Genomic DNA, 12,978 nt, shown 5'->3' with positions numbered 1-12,978 from the left:
TCTTGCACAGATGTTTACTGTTGTAAATGTCACATTGCAGCTCAGAAAAAGATCAATGGAACCAAGGTTGATTAGTATGACATAGAGCTGATGACATCCTTGTAAAAATAAACAGTATAGAAGGTTGGCTCTTCTTCTTCATTCAGACAAGAATAAATTTTTCAGGAGCAGTGTTTGCTTTTAAACTGGTTGGAGAAGTGTCACAGATTTTTGTCAGACGAACAATAGAAATCAGTTCATGATTCTAAAAGGACAAAATAGCATGTTTCTTCTAGCTTTGTGACTGCATACACATCTTGTCAAGGTGGATTTCCAGTAATGTTGAGGTTCTCTGAACTGAAATGAATGCAGGAAACATCATCAAATGACAGCCACAGTAATTCAGAAGCATATCATCGATGAAGGGTAGAATGGTCTTTTTTAGCACGTTCATGGAAGCTTCAGGTATCCACGTTTCCTCTTATTGAAAAATGGCTTTTCTGGTTGCAGAAGTGAACAGCTGTAGGGTAGAATTCTCCGGCAGTAGGGATGCAAAACTTGGAGGTTAAAATCCAATGTGACAAGAACAATCTGTTTCGCAACTAGCACAAGCTCTTTTTGCTTCTCGCACAAATCCTTATCTCTCATCTCCTGAGCTGCTACAGGATTATTCCTGTTCCGCAAACAATATGCCAAAGCAACCACATCTTCAAGAGGCCTCCGATGTTCCTCTACTTTGCCAGCCAAGAACATACATGCTGTTGCAATTGTAAATAGATCATTTTTATGGTGTGATTGATGAAGGTAAAATCGATGATAAAATACAGTGGATGTGGCGATTGCAACACTAGGCATTCTTAGCTTGATTCCCTCAAGAACCTGCAAAATGATCTACGAAGGTCGTTCTCTGTTGCTGAGTCAATCCCATCTCTTCGTGATGGAGACATTGCTTTGATCTCATCCCTTGAAACATAACGAACAGCTTTGCTGCAGCTACTAGTAACACTTATGTTGTCTCCTAAGGTTCTTGGATCATCTCCGTCGTAAGCATTAAATTGTCCTGAAGCTTGTGAGCCTAGCATGGGTAGAGTTTGACGTGGTTACAGCTTTTGAGACAGGAGCTTGTCGACAGCATTGTAGGACAACCATAGAAAATGAAGATTGTGGAGAGCCTGCAGCACTTCTTCAGGTTCCTTCCTCTACGCCTGCGTTCCCGTCTGCTGTGCTGCTGGTCTCCGTGACCAATCTCTCTTCTTCTCAACGGTTGCTCTTCGAACAGGAGAATTGAGAAGCTTCCCCCTAGTGGTTTCTGATGAGAAATCCTGTAGAATCATCGAGCCTGAATGAGACTCCCATGGAAGAACAGAGAAGGTTCTTTTCTTCTTCTTAATAAATCCATAAATAAAATTTGTTTCACAGAGAAGAACGAAAGCCCCCTTTTGCCTCCAAAACTCCCCTTTCAAAAATAGTCCTTCTTGCTTTTTCTTTCTCACGCCCCCTTTGTCCTCTTCCCCAGCACTATATATGCCACTCAGAAAAGCAGCCTCCTTTTGTTTTTAAACCAGAAAAGCGGCCTTCTCCCATTCGAGCACTCCATTGAAGAGGGCTTGAGCATCAACCATACATGAATAGTCACCATACGTACAGATAAGTGCCATTCCAAACTCAGGAACCAGATCATAACCTCTAGATAGATAGAAAACAAAGCATTCCATAACACAACAATGTGCTCAAACAACCCATCAAACACATTCTCTGCTTCTACAATGCTCCCACATTTGCTATACATAGACACCAGGGTACTATGAACATAAATGTCTGATGTGAATCCTTTCTGAAGGGCATCAACATGTAACGCTTGTCTAATGTAAAGCCTTCTCTCCTTAGCCCTGCTCAACATAGGATGAAAGCATCCCTTCATGCCCACCACTATGCCTCCAAACTTCTCTCCACTATACTCACACGCAGATAATAAATGTAAACACAACAACTAAGTATGTACAAAGTAACAAATGTCACACACACAATATCTGGGTGGATTTCACACCTCGAATGTGCAGCAATACAACAACGCATTTTTTTCGATGCCTCTTGAATCCCCATGAAATTGACAATCTGCAAACCGTTTGTGGATGAGAGAAGCATTCTTGGCCATGAGTTCCTCATTTTCTTCGCCCTTAATCATCGGAAATATCACGATCTTTTAGACATAAAATTATATTACTACACACCTAATTTATGCACCTCTAATATATATTTTTCCATATATTTTTAATTAATTTAATGCATTGATTATTTCATGATATTATCTAAATGATTTTTTATAAATTATTATAGAACTCATATGCATCTGTTTATCATTAGAAAAATATAATAAAGATAGTCACTTTCGTGGGAAAATTATAAAATATTCCCTTCCCTAACACCATCTACCTTTTTTCTGTTATTATAATTACATGTCTCATTAATAAAATAATAATAAATATCACGAAATAAATCATAATTAAGATATTTTCTTAATGTGCATATAATCCTTTTCCAAGTGAATGAGTCTTTTCACAAAATAGCTAATTATTATACTACTTTAGCTATTTTCATAAGCGACAGTTTATATGCATTTTCTTTAGAATGCGTTTATAATCATTTAAAACCAAATATGGAGATAAGCTTAAAAAACATTATTTTTTCCAAACCGATGAGATATTACCTCTCTCAGGTTTACTGTAACGGAGGTTTCACCAATTCCTACAGTGTCATTTTCTCCATCGGCCATGTTCTTTACTTCCCTTGCTTCAAATGGGATTTTTGAATTTCTATGACCTTGTGGAGCCATGGATGTTAGGTGAAATTGACGTGGTAATTCAGAGAGAGTTGGTGGTCATCCACAAAAAAATCGCCAACATTTTGCTTAGCGATGTGGCTGTATGGGAGGAAGGCGTAACAGGGGGTAGAGAAAATGGAAATGAGGTAGAAGAGGGGTATTTTCCTCCTTCAAGGGTCAAGCTACAATTGAAAAGAGTAGAGAAAATTTTCCATCACTAGGAGGTCTTTCCTCTTCCTTTCTTTGTGAAGGAGAGGGGCTGTATTTATAGCCATGAGGGGGAGCATGCAGTTGACCCATTCTTTTGGCTACTTGTCAATAGCTAAGTAAGCCTTATAAAAAATGCATTTTAATTGCCTACTTGTTGGATGGTGGCATGGGGATGATTTTTAAATACTTTCTCTCCCTCTAGGTATAAAAAATGTCATGATTTTTTGCCTAGTTTTTCAAAAACATATTTTTTTCTTCAAAACAACTTCATCTGGTGGTTTTTGGTCAAGTTACCTCATGACTTATCTAGTTTATAGTCATATCATACTCTTTGATACTTAACTTACTCAATATCATGTTCATTCTTACGCGTTCTTTGTCTATCGATTAAGGCTTTTGTGATTTGTCTTGGGTTTATGAAATTAATGTGATCTTTGATGTATTAAATGGAATCGGGAATACTAAATCAAATATAATGTAGAAAAAATTATGATCAAGATGTCATAACATTATTTATGAGGCGTCTTTACTTTTTATTGGTTGGGAACATTATTGCATCTTTTTATGTCAAATTTCGGAATTGATTTAATGTGAGACTCGATATTAAGAAAATTACATGTGATCACTTATGTGATAGCCTGATGAGTAATTTCTAAAACATCTCAAGCGTGAATTGGTTTCTTGATATGAAGTGTTATGACAGGATAATTACACAAACATGTGCAGTGTAATGCTCAATGACAAACACCTTGTGGGTACAAGGTTAAATATTAGAAAACATGCCTCTATTTATACTTCTTACTAGGATTGTGTTCTAATTAATCTTTTCTTTCTTGTCCATTGTTAGCTTGAAAAAAATTATAAGTTATGGCACTTCCTTCCCTCTCTTTAAAATGGAGCAAAGCTAATATACACCCTCAAATCTCAAGGTATTACATTATCATCAATTAGTATTTAAAAAATCACTTTATGCATAGTTTCTACAATAGGAAAAAAAACTGTCAATGGTCTTTTTGATGAAACTATTCTACTATTGGGTGGTCTCGCCTAGCCAGGTGGCTTTCCCAAAAATTAAAAAAGCAACAAAAAAATTTGTCCATCCTAGCTAAGCACTATTTTAGGGGGCTAGTGTGAGACCATGCCTTATGGATAGAGGGGTTGATGCTCAACTCCCCATCGTTTCTTACTGTGATTGAACCAAGTGCAATGCTTGGCCACCTCAAGTCTCAGATAGCTTGCATAATAGTGACCATCTTAGTTCAATGCTAGATTGGATGTTAGAGACTGTAGTTGTGTCTTTAGGAATCCACAGGTCAATCCTCATGGAATGAGGCTAGACACTTTTCTTGCAAGGTAGACCTATGGAACACCTAGTCACTTGAATCCACACATTTGTTAAGTAGTAGAGATGGTGACAACTAAGATTGGATTCCTAAATGACTGCCAAACTAGCCTCCCTACAATTTAGGATGAAGTGAGTTTGAGCAAGGCACTGATGTGATGATGGATCTAGCACTAGTGAAATTAGCCTCGTTTATTACTATGAAGGCCATGATGATTCAGTTGGGGTGGTGGTACAATTGGCTTTAGGATCAAACATAGCCATCATACACAAGAATCAAATGATAGAGACAGTCCCTTCACTCAAAATGAGTACATTCCCCCCATCCACACCTTTTTTGAATCAAATGAAAGAAGATAGATGCAGTCTCAAGAAAAGCCAGTGAAGACAACCACTTGCCAGTTTCAGAATAGATCTAAGAGGACAATAGCCATAGACTCAATCTAGTCCACTATGGAATCAAAGCACTCACAATCGATAACGAAGATGTAAGATCACACTTGTGCTTGCATTGACTCAAAGGAACCAGCCAACACACCAAATCAACTTGTGTCTTGGCACTATCACTTCCTTCTACTCTTGTCCTACAATCAACAAGGAGAATGTAAGACTACACTTGTGCTTCCATTGACTCAAAGTAGTCAGTCATAGAATAGAATACACCAAATTAGCTTGCATATTGGTGCTATCACTTCCTTCTTCTCTTGCCCACTCAAGACAATTGAATCACCTGCCTCTTCAGCACCCTTCCAAGATAAAGCTTTGTTGTTGAAGCTTCTCCATGTGGAAATCACATTAGGAGGCAATGGCTTGCTCTTCAGGTAAGGATTGAATTGAAACATAAGCATGTGTTGCTTTGACTATAAGCCTTATACTATTTTTATCACTTCTCTTCTAGGTATACCAAAGCTTGGACTCGAACGAGCACAACACCCTTCAACTTAGTGAGAAAAAGGGAGAAAGACATGGAAGATAGTGATTATGCAAGCAACAAAAGTGACAACAAGTGTAAGCAAGCTACATGTCATGACTTTCTAAGCTTCTTACATTGGATTTTGGTTTTTTTGTGGTGAACTTATAACAATTGATATATGGAATGCTTTAATTCTTTGCTATGAGCTAAGACTTGTGTCATCCCACAATAAGCAATTGGATTTTGTTCCTACATCTAAAACACCCTCTTTAGATTGGACATCCAGACTAAGTGTTTGAACCCTACTTAGACACACCTTTCTTTTCAGTTGACCACCCAAACTTAACTACACATAAAACTCTACACATAAATTTGATAGTCTAATCGCCTCGTACATGCAGTACACCCAACCTTGCACTTGAATCATATGTAGGAACATTTCTAGAGCTCAGTTGCACCTTCAGATCTAGTGTCTAACTCAATCACTCAAATCCCATAGTCAAGGTACAAACGACTTTTGGAATTAGCTGGGCCATGTCCAATGAGACACACCATCAAGAGGGAGTACCAATTAGGGGCAAGAACACACTACCTTTGAGAAATCCCAAACCTATTTGCATAAGTGTAGTCCTAGTACTAGAAAACAAATCCTTGCTCCATATCCCCACACCCATATACTTAAGGGAGTGAAAAAGTTGAAGAAAGTGATAGTTTCAAGTACTTTAATCATTGGCTAGAAAGTTAGTTGATTGAGAAATGCATTGAATTGATTGTGGTTTGATGCTTATTTATACACATAAAAATTATTTTTGAAAAGTGAAAAGCATGATTAAGAATAATGCACTTGCACTCACTCGAATAAATTGATAAAGGAGATTGGTTGCTTGCAAAAGGATGCAATGCACATATAAGGAAACTTGAATCAATAGACAAAAGGGCATGCAACAACAAGCATCCGAATTCTAAAAACTAGATAGAAAATTTGGTTTTTGAAATGACTCAAAAAGGATGAACAATAAGCGTCCTAGCTCTCAATGAACCATACCAACTAATGAGGCCTACATAGATGAGAAATAGCTTAATCCCAAGTGACCCACTTGTTGATCACTTGAAAAAATCTAGAAGCAGGAGGTGTCTTCCTCGAGAGCTAGCACCACCTTATCTGACTTGATCAGCCTCATTGAGACTCTACTCAACAAGAAGATTCAAAAACCACGTCTTCTTCAAACTCAAACATAGACAACTTAGAGTTTGATCCTAGCAAATTTCTAAAAGAAATCCAATAACTATTAGAGAAAAATGATCAAAAGACAGGGGTAGTGCATCAGGAGAGATTGGCATGAGAAGTAATAATTGAACCGAGAGGAGAAGAAGAGACTAGGAAAAGATCTACTATAACAAGTTGCTAAGTCTTTATAAATGCAAAGAATTGACAAACAAAGGAGAGAGGTATAACTAAGCTAGGTCTAGCACATCCTAGTATTCCTAGGAAGAGCTAGACAAGAAGACAATGCCAATAGGGAAAGAGCCCTCAATGAGACCTCGTGGTAGTAGCTGAACTCTAAACTAAGTGGTTGTTAGATAATTTGACCAATGAAAAAAGTAGCACATGTTGGGGATAAAGGCACTTGTGCCTACACCACCCTCTATTTACTTTACACACCATGATTATAGTTGTACACTATATGTGGTTAGCACCTATAATTGTCACTTTATTCTTTATTCTCTCAATCGCTATTGAATAAGGGAAGGGTGGTCACACATTGTGACTTTTGGAGTTCCCATATACGATGAGGCTCTCTCTTGCTCTCTTATTCCATTTTCCATAACTCTTGCTTTGCTCTTGATTCTACTTGTGCGCTTCTACTTGGCTCTACCTTTCAATTGTTATCAAAGCTAACCATTCAAGGAGCTTCTTCATCCTTTGTTTAAACCTAGATTCAAAGCTTTAGCTCAAGGTTTTGTGGCAACTATTGTTTCTTCCTGTCAAGGTATGCATTGAGTCTTTCCTTCTCCTAGCTTGCTCCTAGCTTTTGTCAAGGAGCTTCCCACATCTTAAGTGAGCATTGTTGAGTACTTATTGAGTTGAGGAGAGAAAATTCTATCCATTTTGAGTGGATACAAAGTATGTTGTAGAAGTTATAGACAATTATGGTGGTAGCTTGATTGCACTGTCCTATTTTGGCTGTAACTTTTGCATATCGTATAAGATTCAAGCTCTCTATAGATAAAAAAGAAGACACCATGAGAGTTATAGATTTGAGCACTCATAGATTTTATTCTATTCTATTTTTGATTCTCTATTTCACACAGAACAAAATAGTTTTGGTTTTGACAGCAAATAGCAAATCCCATAATGCATGTTTGATGTCTAAAAGATGCTATTTTGGTGCTCAGATGGTATGATTATACTTTTGAGATACTACTTGGATTTTTAAGAGCTTGATTAGCTAAAATTTACAAAGGCTTATTGCTATCATAACAAATTGGATAGCAATCATACAATAGTGACCTTCATGCTTTACATGCCTATTGTGCCTATATGGTATTTTAGGTATGTTACATTTCTATAGTGATATCTAGCATTGATGTATGAGCCTCAATATAGTTATGACATGATTTTTCACTTGGATTTAAGGTACATTCTATGTATTTGGGCTTTAGTCAGTTTCTTTGAGATTTTATGCTTACCCACTTACATGGGTATTGAAGTTTCATTTGATACTTATGCTCTCAAAAGTATTCATGATACACTTAGGCTTCTTGGATACTTTCATGTATATGTCTTGATGCTTTCTTGCTCAATTTTCATTTTGGATTTTATTCCACTAGGAGACACTTGTACTTACATGGCAAAGCTTGGTTTTTTGAGACAGCGGAACTCTTGGTTCATGTATATTCTCTCTTGTATGCTATTGGATGTAGATACCACCACTTGTGGAATAATTTGAATCCATATGCTTTGGAAACTGGTACATATTTCTTTAAGTAGTTTATCAATGAGGTATATGCTTATGGGATATATGGCTTATTGAAAATTTGAGTTTGTGATAGTCTTTGGTATTGATGTTCTATGCTTAGTCACTGCTAGTTGAATTCTTTGTATCTTAGTTGCTACTCAAATATCCCTAGTAGTGGGAGATTACTTTCTTGGCTATTTACCTACAATTGGATTGACATATATAGCTTTATTTATTTTATTATTATTGTAATTATAGTTTTCAACATTGTCTTAGAGAGCAGACACTTTACTTTGGCAGTCTATTTCTTGTAGTTGGTGGATACATCTATACTTTGGTATTCTCTCCTATTTTACCTTTGTTTTGGCCAAGTTTTGGGGGATGATTTGGAACCATTTATAGCAATCCATTCTCTTTAATTTTACATTGGTATAGTATCATTATGGGTAGTTCTTTAAATGATAGTATTATCTTTAATATTGAAAAGATTGCTGACACACACTTCACTTATTAGAAGACACAGATATGGTAGGTAATGATTCAAAACAAGTAGGTTAGGCCATTGAAAATTAAGAGTGCGAATCCCAAAGGCATTGAACATGATACTTAGGATGAGTTGGATGAGGTATGTAAATCCACTCCTATATTATCATTGTCTAAACATGTTTATTTCAATGTTGTGGTACTTGAGGATAATGCTTGGAAATTATGGAAAAAGATAAGAAATATTTATTATAAGCAAAGTTCTACTTTACAAATGAATTGGTTGAAATAGCTCATGGAGTTTTGCATGAAGGAAGAGACTAGTGTTCCACACATTTGAATGAGTTTCACTTGATTTTCGACCGGTTAACCTCATAGGGCATTGAGTTTAAGGATAATATTCCTCTCCTATTCTTACTTATTGCGAAACTTCCTAAGTCATGGGACACTTTCCGTACTGCCATGTGTGCTAATATGCCTAAGGATGGTTTGAAACTCCACGTTGTTGAGAGTGTCTTACTCATAGAGGGGATAAACAAAAAGAATGTGGATGCAACACATACTTCTCATGCATTAATTGTTAGGGGCAAACATGATGGTAAGAATGGTAATGACCTTTGTGTAAGAGACTCACAGAGATCTCAATCTCATGGGTAGTCTTGCAGTAAGTCCCACGGTCTCCTAAGGTCTCTCTTATATGCCATTATTGTGGAAAGCATGGTCATATTAGGATACAGTGCCGTATGATGCCCAATGGTAAGCACAAGGAGAAAGGCAAGGGCAAAGTATAGGATAGGTTTGATGATCATAGCATTGTTTCTAGTAAGTACAACATGAAAATTGAGGAGATAAATGCCTTGGAGCGTGAGTCTAATTATGATTAGATCTTAGAAGCTTCTTGTCTTGATGCTAGTTAGTTGGTTGATGCCTTGTCCACTTATTCTCAATGTTGGCTCCTTGATTCAGAGGCTTCTTTTCATGTTACCCCACATAAGGATTTGTTTCATTTCTATTGTAGCATGATAGATTCTATAAGACTAGAAAATGATGGCATTAGATACTATTGATATTGGTGATGTTAGATTGCAAATCGGTTCATGCATCACTTTTGCTTTGCATGATGTACATTATATTCAAACTTTGACCAAAGGCCTACTCTTTGTTGTTGGATAGTTGGATGATGTAGGGTATTATGTATCTTTTGGTGATTCCTCATGGAAGATTACTTGTGAGAATCTTGTATTTTCTCGAGGTGCCAAGGTTGGCATCCTCTATCCCTTGCTTGTATATGAATCTACTGACCATGTTTTGACTGTTGGTTGAGATACCACATGTATCTTTATGGCATCATCAGCTTGGGTGCATGTCCTTAAAAGGAATCAAAATGCTTTCCTATTTGCAATATATTCCACCCCTTGACTAGAAATGTATTGATTCATGTGATCATTATCTTTATGGCAAGCAGACATATAATTCTAATAGGAAGTGACATTACATGCGTGGGTGAGCCTCTAGATCTTGTTCATTTTGAGTTCCAAGCCTTGTCAATCAATAGGTGGCACAAAGTACTTTGTGACTTTCATTGATGATTATTCACATAAGGTCTAATCATATCCCATAAGGTAGAATTCCAATGTATTAGCTACCTTTCAATGTTGGCTTACTCTTGTTAATAAGTAGTCTAGGTATAGGTTGAAATTCCTAAGATCAAATGATGAGGGTAAAAATACCCCTAAAGCATTTGAGCAATTTTGTGATAAGCAGGGTATTAAGCATCAGTTGATTGCCCCACCCCAGAATTGTGTTGCATGGCATATGAATAGGATGATTCAAGAGAGAGTTGATAGTATGCTTAGCCAAGCAAGGTTACCATAGTATTTTTGGGCTTAGATAGTTACTACTATTGCACACTTGATTAAAAAATCCCCATGCATTGCTATTTGTTATCATGTTATAGAGGAGATATGGTCTGGAAAACCTCCATCATATGCTCATTTTCATGTCTTTGGATGTGAGGCTTTTTACCATGTTCCCAAGGACAAACGAAATAGGTTGGATCCTAAATTAGTGAAATGGATCTTTCTTAGTTTCAGGAATGTAGGTAAGATGGAATATCATCTATGGGATTGTAACGTGTCCACCTACTTGACACGTCTTAGCATCCCATCGGGAAGAGAGTCTAGAAAGCGCCACCCGGCACTCCCACGGAATGTCATGGGGTTTGCGATCTAGTTCCTCCTGAGTCTGCCACGAAGCAGAAGCATTCCGACCATTCCCACTTAGGACCGACCTGAATCACGGTTTTCCTAATGGTTAAATTCCTAGAACGGCATCTAGTGTCGAACCCCAGGTAAACTACTTTACGTAGAAATGTTAGGGTCGAAGCAGATTCATGCTGCACTTGGTTCAAGGAGAATGGGAAATGAGAGGGATGCAAAGCTCAAACTCTCTGCCCATAAGGCATAGTCCCATTCCGTTCCCCTAAAACATCATAAATCGGGACTCTAGTATCCTAGATTCTAGGTCATTGTTCCTTACTGTCAATTCTGTTGAGAAAAGTTTCCAGCCAACCAGGACCACCCATCCATAGGACGGACCCATGGCCACATCCACCACACTTTCCTCAGGGTTGCTTTAGTTTTCTAATTAACTACCACATTTAGTTTGACACACAAAAACCAGCTTCCTTAATTAGCCTTTTAGTCACTGGTTCGTTCACGTAATCTTAGCACTGACATAGAAAAACAATGGCAAGCAAGTTCCTTTTCAACAATTGATCATATTTATCTTTGAAATACATCATAATAATCCAGCCCATAGGCTAATCCATAATCTTCTTAAAGGCAATCCATAATCTACTGAAAGGCAATCCAGTAATCCTCAGGGATTACTAATCCAAGTTTCTGCCCGTAGACTCGCATGAGGGCCTCGAGATCCAATCCCAAGTCACGTCGGCCTCTTGTGCAAGACCTAGAGGCAAGGGATTTTCGGCCAGAGCCCCCCTTGGCAACCAAGCATCCTCTTTGCTCCAAGTAGCACCTACGGAGAGACCTCTCGTGGCGGGTTTGGTCCACGTTCCCGGCGCGGCTAACAACCCCCTTGGTTAGCATTAGGCAGACAGTCAGGGGTAACTGATGCTGCCTCTCCCTCCAGGCCTTCAACTGGAAGCATTAATTATTTTTCTATCTTTAGTTCTTTGAGCAAAGCAATACAAACAGTGCTCCTAACTATACAAAAACAATCAATCCAGTGGTCTTTTACTAAGCCAATTGCTAAGGTGTGAATCCTTCTATCCAAATGCATCCAGCATTCGATCTGGGATAAATTGCGACTTGGCAAGATCCCCAAGGGTTTGTTCGTTTACCCTTTTATGCTTTGGTTAGAGCTTATACCCTGTTAACCCAAACACCTTAGGTTCCTTAAATTAAGATAGTAAATCTTGGGCAATCATCGTTGCCCTAACTTAATTGGACAATTTCTTGCTAGGCAATACATAACTTCTCTTAACTTGGAAAATTGGCACAAGGAAAGGTGATGTGGCAGGATGTCTACTCATCCTCTTGCAAGTTAGGCCTACACTAGTACCTGCCAACCTTGTTCTAAGGAGTGGCAACTCTACTTTGTGATTTAACACAAAACCATGTGACATTGCAATTTGTTGCATAGGAGTCGCATCTGACTTGCAGGATCATTTCTCCCATCTAACGGCATTTCTTGGTCAAGAAATATGCTTGATCAAGATGTAGGGTTTGGGAGTCCTCTTGACCCAACCCAACCCTAACCTTACTAGGTCAACAACATTTGGACCTAGGGTTTCTAACTCAATCGAAAGTCTAGTATTGGGCCAATTTATCCTAGGGAAGAAACCCTAGATTGTTCTTACATAGGCGTCCAACTAACCCTAACATTTCGTGAATGTGGAGAGGATCTTTGGGATTGGAAGTCTTGACTTGACATTCCAAGTGCGATACTAGGCAAAAATTTTAACGTGCTAAATCCTACCTAGCACTTTGAAGTGTTCATCGTACCAACTAGTTATGCTTTTACGAATCCCTTGAGGGTTATACCCTTACAAGTGATCTATCTAAAACGATCTAATTGTCTTGCGACAAGAGTGATCTTTTCCTAGAAGAGATGCAAATGCTTTTCCTAAGAGATGCAAATAAATAAATTCAAGATGCGATATTCCATGCAAGTATGCGAATCATAGACTTTTACTTCTATGCAACTATAAGGTTTGTAAAGACCATTTCTTTTCCTTGCAAAAATC

The 12,978-nt window shown here is 37.9% G+C and overlaps 1 pseudogene; it reads right to left on the bottom strand.

The window, feature by feature from the left end:
• Nucleotides 1-429: 429 nt before the first annotated feature.
• Nucleotides 430-834, bottom strand: LOC148014433 (cyclin-T1-4 pseudogene; annotated as a pseudogene).
• Between the last annotated feature and the right edge of the window lie 12,144 nt (nucleotides 835-12,978).

The sequence above is a fragment of the Lygodium microphyllum genome, chromosome 25 (genome assembly GCF_053477565.2).
Source record: "Lygodium microphyllum isolate KBCC chromosome 25, Lygodium_microphyllum_v1.1.10, whole genome shotgun sequence".
Classification (NCBI taxonomy): domain Eukaryota; kingdom Viridiplantae; phylum Streptophyta; class Polypodiopsida; order Schizaeales; family Lygodiaceae; genus Lygodium; species Lygodium microphyllum.
Note: the sequence above shows the minus strand (reverse complement) of the source record. Positions and strands in the feature narration are given on the sequence as shown.